This window comes from Phyllostomus hastatus, unplaced genomic scaffold (genome assembly GCF_019186645.2).
Source record: "Phyllostomus hastatus isolate PE091 unplaced genomic scaffold, TTU_PhHast_1.1 phas_scaffold_93, whole genome shotgun sequence".
NCBI lineage: Eukaryota > Metazoa > Chordata > Mammalia > Chiroptera > Phyllostomidae > Phyllostomus > Phyllostomus hastatus.
Genome location: NW_025334042.1, coordinates 16,606,129 through 16,621,604, shown reverse-complemented (window position 1 = coordinate 16,621,604; position 15,476 = coordinate 16,606,129). Strand labels below are relative to the sequence as shown.

General features: G+C 41.6%; 1 pseudogene; it reads right to left on the bottom strand.

Moving 5' to 3' along the window:
• Positions 1-4,470: 4,470 nt before the first annotated feature.
• Positions 4,471-15,453, bottom strand: LOC123812916 (annotated as a pseudogene).
• Positions 15,454-15,476: the final 23 nt, after the last annotated feature.

Here is a 15,476-nt window from a genome sequence, read left to right as displayed (position 1 = left end):
TTTTAGTGATTTTGTATAGAATTTAACTTGATACTTTCTGTTGCTCATTTTTACCTTAACTTAATTTTCTGAAGAATTTGTTAAGATAGCTTTCCTATCTTGACAGAGCTCCCTGTTCTGTTGCTTTTTGGTCTCATTCTATAAAACATACCATCAAAAATATGGTAGCCAGACCTGCTGGGTAGCTCAGTTGGTTAGCGCATTGTCCCAATACCCCCAGACTAGATTCAATCTGTGGTCAGGGTGTGTACAGGAATCAACCAATGAATGCATAAATAAATGGAACAACAAATCAATGTTTCTCTCTGCCTTCCTCTCTCTCTCTAAAAAAATTAAAATGGTGGCTTGCTCTCTGAGATTTCCTGGTTCTGTATCCCTGCCCTGCTTTTACCTGGACCTCCTCTCCCTTCGTCTCTCTTGTTCCTGTCCTGCTCATTATGATTCTCTCAGCAATTTGTCTTCAGTAGGGGCCTGTCCTGAAATGGAGCCCTGGATGGTCAGTTCGAAGAATTCAAAGGGGTGCTCCGGCTGATGTAGCTCAGTGGATTGAGCGCGGGCCTGTGAACCAAAAAAAGGTTGCTGGTTCGATTCCTGGTCAGGGCACATGCCCGGGTTGTGGGCCAGATCCCCAGTAGGGGATGTGTGAGACACAACCACACATTGATGTTTCTTTCCCTCTCTCCTTCCCTTCCCCTCTCTATAAAACTAAAAATAAATACAATTTTTAAAAAAGAATTCAAAGGGGTGAGGTTGCTCCAACCTCTTTAGGCCTTACTGGCATGCATGTGTCTTTAATTTACCTGCCACTGAAGAGGCCAAAACCTCTCTTAGTTTCCGATACCACTGTCAGGCTGGCCTACCATGCTACATGCTACCTGTTGGTTGTTTTAATCTTCTCCTTTACTTACTGAAAAGCAAGTGAGGTCCTGCTGCCTGCTGTCACCCTCTAGGCAAAATTCCAGAGGCAGAGGTTTGGTGAAAAAGAAAAGCAGTCTTTATTCAAAAGCTATATAGTTTTGGAATAACAGCTTTCCACATGCATGAGTCACTCAGCCTATCAGCTAAGGCTGAAATCTTTTCAACTCGAGTTCCCCTATCATTCCCTCTCTTAGTTTTTAATTATCTTATTTCTATAAGGTTAGTTTACAAATTAAAACAACATAGGTTACAAAAGCTACACAATTTAAGAATGGCAGGCTTCTGCCCCAGAACCCATCCCCTCTACAACAGCAGTCCCCAACCTTTTGGCACCAGGGACCAGTTTCATGGAAGACAATTTTCCACGGATAGGGTGGGGGCAGAGGGAGGTAGGAGGTGAGCTCAGGCACTAATAAGAGCGAAGTTTTGCTAGCCTGCTGCTCGCCTCCTGCTGTGCGGCCCAGTTCCTAACAGGCCATGGACAGGTACTGGTCCACAGCTCGGCAGTTAGGGACCTCTGCTGTAGAACACCCAAAGAAAAATAACCCTGACATCTTCTGCTAGGCCAGGCCAATCCCAGGCTGCACCCAGAGTTCCTTCTCCCATTTAAAATACCGTCCTTTGGGAAACGCAGACAGCTACAGCACAATTGTCCAGTCATCCTGGAGGAAGGGACAGCCAGTCTCTGCCCTCCTTCTATTTAAATCTTCCAGCTCATAATTCCATGTGCACCAAAGGCAGTCAGCTTCTCAGCCAATTCTGTCCTAGACTGTTTACCATTGCCTTGGGCAACCTCCTATAACCCCTTCCTACTCCTCCCCAGTGATCTGATCAGATCACTGTTCTCATATCTCTGACTCTCTGCTTGCTTCCTCTATGCTTCTCTGCATAGATGCCCAAAGCAAGCAGGTCCTCTGGCTCGTGGAGGGTTCTTTCTACTGCTTGTAATTTGGGGGTTGTGGTGATACCTGGTCACTTAGTTTTGTTGTGAATGTTCCCATGAATTTTCGGTGTTGCCAACTGGTTGCTCTGTTTTGTTTTGGACCCTGCTGTGCTTTGGTCCTTTTTCATGTTGTGATGATATGGGTACTTGTCCATTATCCCCATCTCTCTAGATGGTGAGTGCTGTGAAAGCTCAGGAATAGTGCCTGGCAATATAGCAGGGGTGTAATAAATATTTGTTGATAGAAATGTTCCAGAAAATCATGTTTGGAGGCTGAAAGAAAAAAGTGTCCACTTGTGGCAGATACACAGAGTAAGACAGAGAAGTGGTTAAGAGGTGAAGCTGGAAGACTGGGCCAGGTCAAGGTAGGGACTTGTAAACCAGTTAAGGAACTTGAACTTTAAGCTGAGGGCAAAGAAAATCCTTTAAAATATTTTTTTATGTGATCTGTTTTCTTTTAAAAGATTAGGCAAGGAAGTGGTTTGGTAAGATATTTGTTTAACAATAAAACACCAAAATACCACAAACTCCAATATAGAAAAAATGGGCTGTAGGTGGCAAAACTGTGCACGGTAAGCAACTGATTGATGTTTCTCTCACATTGATGCCTGTCTCTCTCCATTCCTCTCTGTCTAAAATAAACATATCCTCGACTGAGGATTTAAAAAAATTGAATTACAGTAATCTGATTTTCAGAAAGCTTGCAGAGTAGAAAACATAATTAGAAAGGCAACAGTTGGCCAGAAAAAGGATGGATCTCAAACTTAAAACTTAGCTGAGATAAAGGAAAACTCAATAATTTAGGGCCCCAATTCATAACTGATGAACAAGTACAGGCTGGTTTAATAATAGTTTGTGGAAAGACAAATCAACAGTAACACTATGTGAAGTGACGCTATGATGAAATTGACCAAAGACATTAATTTAGTCTTTAAAAAAACATTGTTTTAAAATTGAGATCTAATTCATGTATTATATAATTAACCCATTTAAAGTGTATAGTTCAATGGCTTTTAGTATATTCAGATACATGCAATCATCACCACAGTCAATTTTAGAACATTTTCATCACCTTAAAAAGAAATCCCATCCTTATCAGCTATCAACGTCCTATATCCCCATCACCCCTCCCCCCAGCCCTAAGCAATCACTAACCTACTATCTCTATAGATTACCCATTTCTGGACTTTCATAATAATGGAATCACATAATACACAGGCTTTTCTGCTTTATTTTTTTTAGTCCTCACCTGAGGACATGTTTATTGATTCTAGAGAGAGGGGAAAGGAGAGAGAGGAGAGAAATATCAATGTGAGAAATATCAATCTGTTGCTTCTCTCATGCTCCCAAAATGGGGATCGAACCTGCATCTCAAGTATGTGCCCTGACCAGGAATCAAACCCTTGACCTTTTGGTTTACAGGACAACCCTCCAACCAACTGAGCCACACCAGCCAGGGCACACACAGACTTTTCTGACTGGCTTCTTTCATTTAACAATGTTTTTAAGGTTCATCCAAATTATAGCATTTATCAATGCCCCACTCATTTTATGGGTAAATAATATTCAATTACATGAATATACCACATTTTTTAATGTTTTTCCACTTAATGGATGTTTGGGTTGTTTCCATTGTAGGGGAAGCAAAACTTTACCCAACTTAGGTTCTCAGCTGGGGCTCTTTAACAAAAAGATAGAGTAACGAGAGAAAAACAAACAAGTTTCTTAACACATGCAGCACACATCACACAGGAGAATGTTGAGTTACTCAACAAAGAATAACTCAAAGTGGCTGCTTAGAACTCTGGCTAATATAGCATCTTCGACAAAGAGCAATAATGACAGGACAAAGGAAAAGAGAAGATAAATATATGGGATGAAATAAAGGGAGTAAATTGTTTGCAGATTTCTCTGGTGCTATGTCTGGACTGATAAGAGTCCAGAGTGTCTCCAGTAGAGGAGAATTTATATCCAATGCTTAGGCAAAAAGTTAAAATAAAAAAGGAGGGTAGAGAGTGCTTCCTTTGGGGTAGAATCTCCATTTTCCAGTAATTTGCCAAAATGACCAACATAATGGGAAACACAAGAGGCACCTGGTGTCTATTCTCTAGGCCTTTTAGAAAACATGGAGTTATTCCTTTGGCCACAAACTCATAAAACTACAAGAAACGTGATATTGTAGACATCAAGGGCATGAGCACTATACAAGAAGAAATGCCCCACAAATGCTACCATGCCAAACTGGATGAGTCTATAATGTTACCCAGCATGCTGTTGGCATTGCTGTAACAAACAAAGGCAAAATTCCCACCAAGAGAATTAATGTAGATGTTGAGTATATTGTCACTCTAAGAGCTGACTAAGATACCTTCCTGAAACATGTGAGGGCAAATGATTAGAGAAAGAAGGAAGTCAAAGGGAAAGGTACTTGTGTTCAACAGAAGTGCCAGAGGAGCCTGAGAACCAGTGGAAAGGAGCCTGAGCTCCTGAAACCCATCCCTATAAATTCATAGCATTATAGATATAAAAAATAATTAAAAGACTTCTGTGTAGACTGTAAAAAAAATAAAAATATAATTTAAAAAGAACACAAAGGTAGTAGTCCTCATCATATCTTTATTTAATTCACCAATCTGGTTCCTGCAAACACCTGACAGATCCTGGAGGATGAGGGCAAAGTCAACAAAGCCCCCTCCTTGCAGCTGCCTTGCCGTGTGTGGTATAGCAGCAGATTAGCAGGTACATAGTATGCAACCTTAGATCTGGCAAATGCATTCTTTTCCAGCCTTATCAGAAAGGAAAACAAACAGAAATCATTCAAACTCTCTTGGAAAAGACAACCATATACACGCACAGCCTTGCCCCAGGGCAATGTTAACTCTCCTGACCTCTGTCATAAAATGATTTGGAGATACCCAAGTAGCTGGACATCTCTCAAAACTCTATATTGACCTTCTGTATTGATAACATCATGCAAATTGTACTGGTTGAGCAGGAAGTGGCAAGTATGTCAGATGCCTTGGTAAAACACTTGCTCTCTAGAGAGTAAGATATTAAAAACTTTTATTCAGAGTTCCCTTCAGAATTAGCCGAAGCATTGTGACTGTTCAGCAGTCCAACTTCTCCTTCTCTCCAACCCTGCGATCCTACAAGTGTGGATCGCAAGAGCTCTCACTAATAAATTGTCTGCACTTTAATCTCCACTTAAGAATTACCTGGAAACTCCATCTGTGATTAGGGGAAAAGCTTTACCAAGCAAAAATAAACCAAAAGTAAACTGGGATATTTTTTCTACTACACAATATGGAACCTTTATTTTTAAGGTGATTTCTGTACATTTGGAGTATGAGAGTAATGCTTTTACAAACGGAACCCATTAGTAGCAGAAACAATGACAAAACCAAACTGGTATTTCATGTGAATCTATAGGTGTTTAAGTTTTAAATCCAGCCAAGAAGTTTGTTGCAATCTCTTTCAGCTTTGCATCTGACTGTTCTGAGATCTTTTTGTCATCTTTGGGAGTGCCCAACAGGGCTTGGTGTTGGCTGACAACATGAGACAAAAAAGCATTCTCCAGCTTTGTGATCTTACAGGACTCCAGTTTATCAAGATAACCCCATACAGCAGTATAAATAACAGCCACTTGTTCTTCAGTAGCCATGGGGGAATACTGTACTTGCTTCAGCAACTCCATCAGATGCACACCACAACTCAAGAGCTGCTGAGTGGCAGCATGGAGATCAGAACCAAACTGAGCAAAAGCAACAACCTCAAGATACTTGAGCCAATTCTAGCTTCATGGTACCTGCCACCTGTTTCACAGCCCTAGTTTGGGCAGCACGTCCAACATGGGACACAGACAAACCAATATTAATGGCAGGGCCAATGTCTTGGTAGAACAATTTTGTTTCCAAGAAGATCTAGCCATCAGTGATGGAAGTGGCATTTGTTGGAATGTAAGCAGACACATTACCAGCTTGTGTTTCTCTGACTGGTAAAGCAGTCAAGGAGCCACCACCAAAAGCATTGTTCATTTGGCTGCTCTCTCTTGCAAACAGGAGTGTAGGTAGAATGCATCACCAGGATGCGCCTCATAGCCAGGAGGCTGGCGCAGCAGCAAAGACATCTGATGATAAGCAACAGTCTGTTTGAATAAGTCATTATAGGTGCTCAAAGCATGTTTGCCATTATCCCTAAAATATTCCCCCATAGAACTGCCAGAATAAGGAGCCACGTGTGAAGTGGGGCAGCATCAGGGGCAGTAGCTGAAACCACAATGGTATACTTCATGGCATCAGCATCTGTAAGACTCTTCACCAAGTGGGCAACAGTGGCTATCTTCTGACCACTAGCAATGTAGATACAGTATAGCTTCTTTTCATCAGTTCCATCATTGAAACATTCTGGTTAATGATTATGTCAATAGCAATTGATGTTTTGCCAGCCTGTTGGTCTGCATTGGTTCCCACAGAGATTTTAGGCATGATCCCAGGGGCTTTCAGGCCGACTTGCTTACTGGCCTTGGAACCAGTTGGACCCTTTCCATCAATGGCATTACCAAGGGCATCTACTACATGATCCAACAGCTCCTCACCAATGGGAAAAACCACAATGGCTCCTGTTTGCTTCACAGTATCTCCTTCCTTAATTAGTTTATCGTTTCTAAACACCACAACACCAACATTGTCAAGTTCCAGGTTCAGAGACGTACCCTTTAAGCCTGAAGAAAATTCTACCATTTCTTCTGCTTAAACATTCCTCAGCCCATGGGAAATACCATCACCAATACAGAAGGCATGCCCAGTCTCTTCAAGGTCAACAGAGGTATCAGTTCCAAGAATAAGCTCTTTGAGGATAGAGGACATTTCGGCAGTGCCAGCCTTTGAAGACGAGTGTTAGAGGCACAGAGATTCCTTGCAGCAATGAAGGATGATCCCAAAGCATTTTTGGAGACCAGCCTGGCCTGCTGAGGGAAGGCACGGGCCAGGGCCCCTGAGACACACACAGTGTTTTTGCAGCTTCTTGGTGGTTCCTCTGCAGCTGCAGTCTACAAACTGACTGAGACCTGGGATTTTAATATGTGATAAAATTCAAGGCAAAAAAATTATGGGACAAAAATACAGTGTTACATACAGTAATAATAAAATAAGTAAATAATAAGATAATAAAATAATAAGAGCAAGAAAACATAACCATCATAAATGTCCTTGGCAATATAGGCAAAAGAGCTAACTCAATACTATTAACTCAACTATTACTATTTATATAGTAATTTATAGTAATACATACATATACTCATATAGTAATATATGAATAGTAATAGTTAACTTTATTGAGTACTTTCCTTGTGCCAGGCATGCTCCCCAGGATTCACATGTTTTAACTCACACTCTTTGTTATGATCCTATGAGAAAGTACAATTATTCTCCCCATTTTATGGTTATAAAAATCAATCAATAAATTTAGGAAAGAAAAAAATCAACTTGGAACTGGAAATATTTACATAGCTCTCTTAGAAACAAATTAACCAAGCATTCAAATAATAGAAGATCCAAAAGATCTGAAATAATATAATAAGCCTGATATATTCTATATGGAAAATTCTCCATCTAACAAATGGATAATATACTTTTCCTAGTACAGCTGAAACATTTATAAAAAATTTCTTTATAAAGTTACAAAGGAAACCTTAATTCCACACTTGAAGAATTAATATTACAGCTTATGTTCTATGACTGTAATGCAATAACATGAAAAATTACTCATTAAAAGCTAAAAGATAGCCCTGGCTGGTGTGGCTCAGTGTATTGAGTGCTGGCCTGTGAATCAAAGGGTCACCGCTTCGATTCCCAGTCAGGGCACATGCCTGGGTTGCAGGTCAGGTCCCCATTGGGGGGCATGCAAGAGGCAACCACACACTGATGTTTCTCTCCCTCTCTTCCTTTGTCTCTAAAAATAAATAAGTAAAATTTAAAATAAAATAGAAGATAAAAGGTAGCCTCTCTCTCTCTCTCTCTTTCCCTCCCTCCCTCTATGAGAAGACAGCCATCTGAAATCCAGGAAAAGAGCCTCACCAGAACCCAACCATGCCAGCACTCTGGTCTTGGATTTCTAGCCTTCAGAACTGAAGTAAATGCCCATTGAAGTAACCCTCCCACTCCCCCAAAAGATAGCTTCTTAAATCTCCAAATGTTGGGAAACTAAACTACTAGTAGCATACTATTAGTAAACCTTGAATTAAAAAACTAAATAAAAGTTTGTCAAATTTTCTAGGATATAACTAAAAGCTTTAATTAGAGATGTAGAATATGAAATACATTAGAAAGAAACAAAAAAGTTCAAGAATGAATCAAAGATTGTAACTGGAGATTTTGACATACCCTCTCAGAAACTGATGTACCATGCAGATAAACACTAAACTATAACAGAGCTCTTGAAGGATATAGTTAACAGGCCAAAACTATTAGAAATGTGAAGAAAAAAGAAGAATAAAGGAAAAGAAAGAATAGCAAAGAAAAGAAACAAAGGAACTCTAGCTAGAGTGCTAAAGACCAAAAAAAAAAAAAAAGCTTCCAACCCCAAACAACAATGTACAAATAGACAAAATACAGAATGAAAACGGGACACAGACACAACACAGGAACACAACAGATTTTAAAAAAATAACAGCATTGTCCTGCCTGGTGTGGATTGAGCGCCAGCCTGTGAACCGCAAGTTTGCCGGTTTGATCCCTGGTCAGGGCCCAAACCTGGATTTCAGGCCGGGCCCCAGGAGGAGACATGTGAGAAGCAACCAGTTAATGTTTCTCTTGCACATGGATGTTTGTTTCTTTCTCCCTCTCTTCCCCTTTCTCTGTAAAAATAAATAAAATCTTTAAAAAATAAATTTAAAACATAACTATTATTAATAACTATATATTAATGAATTTATAAACCTAGATTTCTGAGAAAATATAAACAGCAAAATGGGTCAAGAAAAAATTCAAAACTTGAAAACACTAATAAGCATTAAAGAAATTAAAATGTTAATCAAAGACTTCTACCTTAAAGTCTTTTTTAAAAAAGATTTTATTTATTTTCATAGAGGGGAAGAGAGGGAGAAAGAGAGGGAGAGAAACATCACCATGTATTGCTTCTTGCACGCTCCCTACTGGGGACCTGGCCTGCAACCCAGGCATGTGTCCTGACTGGGAATTGAACCAGTGACCCTTTGGTTCTCAGGCTGGCACTCAATCCATTGAGCCACACCAGCCAGGGCCCTACCTTAAAGTCTTGATCCAGGTGATATCACAGATATGTTCTATTGACTTTAGTCAAGTCAGAGAAATCAGCATCCATTCTAGAATGGTTTCTCACTATTTCATGCAAGTTTTAAAAAAATTTTATTGATTGATTGATTTTAGAGAGAGAGACACATCCATTTGTTGTTCCACTTATTTATGCATTCATTGGTTGACTCTTATATGTGCCCAGACCAGGGATTGAACCCATAACCTTAGCATGTCAGGATGATGCTATAACCCAGTGAGCTACCAGGACAGGGCTCATGCAAGTTTTTCAGAAGCTAGAAAAAAAGTATGCAGATAATTATTTTTAATATACTGTTTGATTAAGTTAACTAGTATTTTACTTAGGATATATATATATATATATATATAAATGAAATGAAACAATAATGTTCATTTTATGCATTTTTATTATCTAGTTTTAGAGTCATAACTACTATCGATTGGATAATATTGTTAGCTATAGTCAGAAATCTTGTAGTGTTCTTATTTGTTCTAATTGTGTATGTGTGTGTGTTTTTGTTTTTTGCATTAAATACTCTTGCAGAGGCTATAAGTTTTATGAAACTTACTTGGCATATAATTTTTATTTTGTCTAAGTATTTATGTCAAGGTCCAGTTCAAAGGACTCTGTATGTCAAACACCTCCCCTGATATTTTCTCCCCTAAAAATAAACACAAATATCCATTTTTACTATGTAGTAGTAGAATTTTTTAGTGTTATCGATCTACTTACTTTCAGCGAGCGGCGCTAGAACTACTGGACGTACACATCCTGGGGTGGGGCAGGGGAGATTATGGGCAGGAGGAGGGAGGGATGACCAAAGGGCAGGAGGAAATTTTCCTGGGTCATAGATATGTTCATTATCTCGACTGGGTTATATACCTTTGTCAAAACTCATCAAATTGTAGACTTTAATGATGTGCAGTTTATTGTATATCTCAGTTATACCTCAGTACATGTGCTACAAGACTGGGGAAGGAAGTCTTTAAAAATATCAAGATCAGCCCTGGCCACTGTGGTTCCACTGGGTGTTGTCTTGCAGATACAAAGGTTGTGGGTTTGATTCCCAGTCGGGGCACGTGCACAAGACAACTGATCTGTGTTTCTCCCTTACATCGATGTTTTTCTACCTCTCTTCTCTCTCCAGAATCAATAAAAGAAAAATTCAGGGTTGGTGAACGGCTGGACATTTGGAGAAAAGTGGTGTGCTCAGAGAAGGCATGAGAACCTGTGTCCTCCCTCCATAACTTGCCCTATGAATCTCTTACAGCTGGCTACCCCTGAGTTATATTTTTATAATTAACTGGCAATGTAGTTAAGTTAAATGTTCCACTGCATTCTGGGAGCTGTGCTAGCACATTAATAGAACCTGAGGAGGAAGTCATTGGAAGCCAACCTCTGGCTGGTAAATCAGAAGCACAGGTGGTAGGTACCTGGACTGGCATGTGAAGGGAGGTAGGGGACACAGTCCTGCAAGGATCTGACACTCTGTCTGGCTAGATCATGTCAGCATTGAGTTGAATTGTAGGACCCTCAGCAGGTGTTGGAGAATCGTTTGGTCTGTGGAAAACCCCACACATGTAACTGGTGGCCAGGAATCTTAGTCCCATGTGAAATTTTAATGCCACAGATATACTCTGTGTTTGTTACTGTATATTATACATATGGTAAATAGGGGGTGTGTGTTTGTATACTGTATGTAAGATTTTTGTCCCCTCAGGGTCACAATGATTTCCATGGAGAATGCCTTGCTCTTTCACAGTTTGTGGACACTTGCTATGTGCAGGCTGTTCCCCCTTGCCTGGTGTGTGGAGCTCTAGGCAGCCTCTTTTGAGTACAGGACCAGGGGTCTTGGCCAGATGCGGCAACATTCCCCACCTGGCAGGCAGTGGTTAAGAACCTAGGGTTACCCTCAGTACAGCAGCGGCTGCAGGAGGAGCCCAGACTTCAGGAGACCGAGAGGCAGTCACTCTCTCTCAGCACCTGTTTCCCATCTTAAAGTAAATTGGCACTTTCAAAGAAAAAACATGCTGAGTCTAAGGTGTGGATGAAAAAAGGGGTTCTATGGACAGTAGCCTCACAGGGTGACCTAATCATAAACTCCCATTTTGGCAGGTCACGGTGAGTAGTCACACCCTAGGCACAAAACTTTTTAGTAAAAGGTTTATCTTTGCCTTAAGCAAGCCCTGTGCATTGTTTCTAGCATCTAGGTTAACTCACCTTTGAAATAAACTGTAACCACCCTAGAGAGCTCATAATCTCATTAACGACCCCACAACCCAATCCTCGTCTTGCTTCATCCCACCTCCCTGTAATCCTCCTTACATTCCCTCCTTGTTTTAAATGCAGAAAAGAAGCTGCAAAACTGTTTTTCTCTGGAGCATCTGAGACCTTACTCCCCTGCACAGGTTGTTAGTTTGGTTCAGATAAACTCTTACAAAAATTAAAAAAAAGATTTACAAACCATAAGTAAAATTGACTAATTAGATTATACCAAAATTAAGGATTTCTGTTCAATAAACAAGACTATATTGACAAAGTTAATGATGCAAGTTGGCAAGAGATATTTACAATGTCTAAAACCAATAAAGAGGGGAACATCTGAGGCCTTGCTCCCCAGAATATGTTGTCACTTTAGCTCAGATAAACTCTGGCAAAAATCCTAAATAAAAATAAAACCAACAAAGGACTAATATCTGACATAACAAACTGCTGCAAATTGATATAAAACTATGGGAATCCCTATAGGAAAGTTGGCAAAGGAAAATGAATAGGGAATGCATGCAAGAGATAAAATAGAAGAAAAATTTTGAGAAGCTCAAACATATGAATAGTTAAAGAAATACGTTCATTATGTTTTGAAATCGCAGTGTGAGGTGGGTGTAAAGTTAAAAGGAACAGTTTTCTTTTAAACCAATGGTAGCCCTTTGGCTTGTGTGGCTCAGTGGACTGAGCACTGGCCTGCAAACTAAAATGTCTCAGGTTTGATTGCCAGTCACGGCATATGCCTGGGTTGCAGGCCAGGCCCCCACCTGGGGACATGAGAGAGGCAACAGATCAATGTTTCTCTCAATCACATTGATGTTCCTCTTCCTCTCTTTCTCCCTCTCTTCCCCTCTCTCTAAAAAATAAATATATGAAATCTTTCAAAACAAATAAAAGAATGGTGTAAGACTATCTTTGGAGCTGCCTTTATTTTTAAATGAATGGTACACTAATAAATGGGAGTTTGAAATTAGACATATTTTATGTTTTATATATAGATTTCAAGACATTTGCTAATTTTGTAGTTTCATGTGATTAGTTTCCAAAGGCTACAGAAAATAATTTTAAAAACCAGAAATGGAAACAATGTATTGCAATATTTTAAATTCATGGCAAAATTGAAAAAAAAAAAAAAGGAAACTTGCACAATGTCAAGTATCGGTGAGGAAGTTGGATACAGAAATCCCACCACTGAGTGGAGCTCACATACACAAATTATCGCAGAACCAAACAAGATGTGTACAAAGGTATTTATTGCTCTTGCAGCACGGTGGCAATAGCCAGAAGCTAGCGGCAATTATCAGGCTAGGAGTCCACATGCTGGAACACCTTGCAGCAATTAGGAGCAAAGGGCTGGAAGGCCATGAGGGTCAGAGAAAATTTGTTTTGTTTTGTCTTTTCCTTTTATTTCAAAATCAGTTCACCTTTATTAAGGGTTTACAAGGATACCCTAACCGGGAATCAAACCTTCAACCTTTTGGGTTACAGGAGGACGATACAACCAACAGAACCACACCAGCCGGGGCTTGGTGTATTTTTTTAATGGCAGGTATTACAGCACATTTGTATGTTAGTGAGAATGATCCAGTACAGAGAAAATTTGATAATATAGGAAAAAGGACAATACAGGAGAAAGGCAAGAAGAAATGGACTGTGGTGCAGAACTGCACAGTGGGGTAGGGGAGGGGCAGGAATGAGGGAATGAGAGTTGGTTTAACTAGCAGCAAGGATAATTCATTGTAACAAGATGGAAGTCAGAGCATATAAGTGAGGATGGAGGAAAATTGGCCAGATTGGTGGTAGCAAGATAGGATGTTTTCTTCTGGTTACTTTTATTTTCACAGTACAATAAGAGCCAAAGTCATCAGTTAAGTGTAAACAAAGATAAAGAAATGCTGGATAGCTGCAGAAAGCTTTTGTAAATAAAGCCTCCCTTCCTTTATGTATTCAATCAGGGTCGCACTAAACAGAGATGGCCCCTGGTCAGCTCTATCCAGTGTTATATCCCTGATGCTCTTAGCTTGATGTTTTTCTACACATTGGAGACCAGCAAACACACCTTGGAATGTAGCTGAGGAGTGGAGAGGGGGGCAGTTGTTAATAGGAATTAATACAGTTAGCATTCATTGAATACTTCCAAAATTCCAGCACAACACATTAACTAAGAGCTCCACCAGTCTTTTCTCAATAACTCCAAACAACCACCTTTATAGATACAACTCTTTTAGAATAAAGAATCTAAGGAGGATTTCCTCTGCCGGAATCCGGGCCTTGAACACAGGTTGAGGTGGGTGAATGATAAAATGAAAGACTCCTTTCATGGTATTAGTTCAGTTATCTGATAAGAGTTTGATTCCGAGCAGATGAAGCTCCAGCCTCAATGTGACATAAGAAATCCTAGGCAAAAACCTGAGCCCCTCCTCCTGATCCACTGTCACCAAGTGGATGACCTTGGAGAAGTCACACACTTCCATTCCAGTTCCATAAAATGTAGACTGGTATCTGCCTAGCACACATCATTTTTATGTTAAGTGAAACATTCTCTAAGTTGTAAGAAACGCTTGCAGATGAAGTGGTTTATGTATGTACATGTTAATGTTTCACTGTCGTTCCTACTACTATTAGGATTGTTAGGCAAGTAGTCAGGAGGCCAGTTACCTAGGGCAAAGGTAAGCCTCCAGCAGAAAGTGGGCCCCTCTAGGCTGTATATCAATACAGAGGAAGTTTTAAAGAATTTTAGCGGAGCCCTGTGGATTTAGCTCAGTAGATTGAGCTTGGGCTGTGAACCAAAGCATCGCAGGTTTGATTCCCAGTCAGGGCACATACCTGGGTTGCGGGCCACGGCCCCCAGCAACCGCACATTGATGTTTCTCTCTCTCTCTCTCTCTTTCTCCCTCCCTTCCCTCTCTAAAAACAAATAAATAAAATCTTAAAAAAAAAAAAAAAGAATTTTAGCCGGTAGTCTTGGCTCGGAGTGAGAGGTGAAATTTTTCTTCATTAAGACTCAATTGTCTTAACGTCTTCAGGCTTGAAAACTCGGCAGAAAAAAATGAGGTTCTCTTGGCCAGATCCGGAATACCAGTTGGGGGGCTTCACAGCCGCAGGTTGGGCACCAGGGGGCGCCAGGAGGATCCGTCTAGAGGCTGGCGGCATTGGGGGCATCCAGTCAGGGTGCAACAGACCGCCTCCGGCCAGGATGCGCCAGGCATCCAGGCCATCGGTGGATTCAGTGTCTGGTGCCCCCTCCTCCGCCTTTCTAGCGCCAGCCCGGGCTTGGAATGCTCCTGGGAAGGTGTGAGCACTTGTGGTTGGGACCGTGTTCCCATCTAAGTCCCTAGAAGAGCAGCAGAACTCCAGCCACCCCGACGGCGCGGTCAGACTCGTGTGCAAGGGGAGGCAGCTGTTCTCCCAGGCGGCCGTGGGGGGCAGCAGAGGGGACGGCGACAGGTGCGGGAGCCCCTCCCGGGGTGGAAATGTAAAGGCGGGCTTCGGGTTTGTTCCCAGGCTGGAAACCACCCCCGCCCCCCAACCAAATCCCCGGGAGAGGCCGGGCCGGCGCCGGGTCTGGAGGAGGAAGCGGCCGGAGACAGTGCAATTTCACGCGGCCTTGGGGCTCGGGTTCCGCGGCAGGGTAGATGAGTTATGGGGTTTCGAGGGGTTTCCGGGGAAACTAAGGTGACCTGAGCGGGAGGGAACCCCCCCCCCAAAAAAAAAGAAAAAAAGCCACAGAGGAACAATCACATTCAGAGAGAAAAATCCCCCAAGTGACCCAACCGGCTAGGGGAGTTGAGTGATTTGGTTAATGGGCGAGGCCAACTTTCAGGGGGCCGGGCTTTGGCGCGCTCTCCCCACCCCCATTACCTTACCTCCCTGCAAGCATTTGGGGGCGTTTGGAATCTCGACCTCCCCTTAGTTCATCTTCCGAGTTAAAATTCGAGTGACCCTTCTCAACTCGCTTGGCCCAGCTGCAGGGCACTGGGCGTGGGGCGCGCTGGCGGCAGGCGTAGGCTCCCGCAGTCCTCTCTCCAGCCTTGAGCCCGCGGGGGCGCGGCCGTGACTC